The 2,324-nt window shown below is 60.5% G+C and overlaps 1 long non-coding RNA gene across 1 annotated transcript; it reads right to left on the bottom strand.

Moving 5' to 3' along the window:
* Positions 1-415: 415 nt before the first annotated feature.
* Positions 416-1,750, bottom strand: LOC135980545 (uncharacterized). Its single transcript, XR_010597561.1, has 3 exons — positions 1,660-1,750; positions 1,038-1,133; positions 416-542 (listed from the first exon to the last, which is right to left on the bottom strand). It is a non-coding gene; the product is annotated as an uncharacterized LOC135980545 (long non-coding RNA).
* Positions 1,751-2,324: the final 574 nt, after the last annotated feature.

Raw genomic sequence — 2,324 nt, 5'->3', positions numbered from 1 at the left:
TCCCAGATGGTCCCAGACACCTGGTGAAGGGCAGATGCCAGGTCAGCCCGGGAGGTACCAACCCACTTCTGCTCTGTGTCCCTCTGGTCAGGGCTGCGATGAAGGCGCCATGTTCTCTCTGCAGCCCTGCTCGCTAGGTAACGGCTGGGGCTGTGAAGGCTGAGAAGTGGCGACTGCTTCCGCTCTATCTTACCTTTGCAAGGCGTGAAGAGCCAGTAGAGAGCCTGAGATGCCCAGTATCTGGTGGCCTCCTGAGCATCGAAGGCCTGGCTTGTCAGCAGCCCGGACATGTAGCCCTGCTCTACCATGGGTTTCAGGTCCTAATGGGCCACCAAACAGAAATTGAGGGCATAGGTCGGGACGAGCCCAGCTCTGTCTGTATTCCCCCCACTTCCCGTGAGTGCTGGGGGGGGGGCAGCAGGGTCTGCGCTGCTCACCTCGGTGATGGCTTTGAAGCGGTAGAACATGAAGAGCCGGGCGCTGGCTCTCACAGCTCGGCTCCTCTCCTGGGCCCGGGGAGAGCAGATCCACGGCTGCAAGTGCTGGGGAGTAGGGAGAAAGTTGTGTGAGCGGCAGCAATGCCGGGGCGACCTCCAGAACCTGCTTCGTGCCCCAGCAGGGAGAGGACATGGAGCATTTAACCTCTTCTCCTCCACTTCCGGACACTGGAACTCAGCGCTCCTCTCCTGTCTGGGGGGCGTTGGCACAGGTCTGAGGGTCTTGGGCTCAGCGCTTTGAGGATTCTCCCCATTGATCCTGTAGGGTCTCGGGGCTGTTTCCTTCAGGGGAACAGGGGCTCCAGGCCAAATGTAGGAGGCCAAAGTGACACCCTGGAGCAGGACTAGGATTGTCTTGCTGGATCCCAGGGTTGGGTGTATGCCCCAGGGGGACTGGCTAGTTCATAGCAGCTGGGAGGTCTGCTCAGCCCCCTCGGGATCAACTGGAGCCTTCCCTCTTGTGGTTAGGGTAGAACCTGACCAGCCGGCCCATCCCCAGATGGCCAGTGCGAATGGGCCCCTCCCCCCGCCCTATCATACCAGAAAGAGATGCAGTAGCGTGGTGGGGGTCAGGTGCTGCTCCAGGAATGTCTGCAGCACAAGATCCAGGCCCTCCCAGGGCAGTTCTTGGAGAGACTGGAGCAGAGAGAAGCAGGGAAGTAAATAACAAGGGAGGTGGGGTGCACGAGGCAGGGGGACGAGTGGATCCCCCCGTCTGGAGCCAGGTGCTGTTGGTATTCGGGGTCCCTTTACCCAGGTGATACTGATCCCCCTGCACATAGACATGGGTCTCACCTGGACCATGGGCTGCCCTTCCCCAAACAATCCTTCCTCCCACCTGGGCTCCCCAACACATGTACTGAGCTGGGCTCTGGAGGGAAGGCCTCCTCCCTCCCGCTCTGGAGGGGCCCCAGCTGCCCCCAACACCCCGCTGGCTCCCCAAGGGCTGAGCTGTTCATCCCGCTCCAGCCAAGCTCTGTTTCTGTGGCAGGGCGAGTCATGGCCTGGCCATGTGGCTGTCCCGAATCTATGCTTTGCTCCCTCTGCACCAAATGCTATTTAACGCTCTGGGCCAGAGCCTCAGCTGGTGTAAACGGGGGTAGCTTCTAGCTCCCTGTGCCAAGAATCCAGGGTAATTCTATACAGTCTCACAGACACTCACCTCTACAGCTGTTCTCCCTGCCAACCCCACTGCAGAGTTAACTGCGTAGCCACTTGTCACCAGCCCTTTGGAAAATAAACCGAGGGGCTGGATTCGGCTGGACACGCAGCTCTCTGCATCGGGCCAGGGTCCAGCTACTCAGCAGGGGGGTGGCTGAGTTTCCCAGCCAAGGAGGCAGGTGGAAGCTGCAGCTTTGTCCATGCCTCACTAACCTCTGCCCGGAGAGTGGAGCTTTTTGCCACCTCAGTCCCTCGCAGCTTCGCCAGGGCTGGGCGCTGAATCATGGCGCTGGCGATACAAGTCCCGATGGTCTCAGCCTCCTGTTCCTTAGACAGGCGAGGCTCAAATTTCCTGATTGGAAGGAACGGAGCAGACGGGGCCATTAGACCGGAGACAGGTCCTGGCATGAGTCAGGTTGAGTTTGATGGCTCGAGGGACAGCTCCCTCCCTTAGCAGCAGAGCTCCAGGGGGCATCTCCAGCAGAACCACCGCCTAGGGAATGGTCCTGTCTGGAGATGCCTTTGCCCCCTGGGCCCGGCAGGGGCTCTGCTGGGGAAGCTGCTCTCCGGGGCTGATCCTGGGCCCTGCTCTGCGGCTGCACCCATTCACAGCACTTCATGCTGACGGGAGGGGCTCCCTCTTACCAGGCAAGACGCAGAGATGGG

The sequence above is a fragment of the Chrysemys picta genome, unplaced genomic scaffold (genome assembly GCF_011386835.1).
Source record: "Chrysemys picta bellii isolate R12L10 unplaced genomic scaffold, ASM1138683v2 scaf4183, whole genome shotgun sequence".
NCBI lineage: Eukaryota > Metazoa > Chordata > Testudines > Emydidae > Chrysemys > Chrysemys picta.
This window is presented reverse-complemented; position numbering and strand designations above follow the sequence as displayed.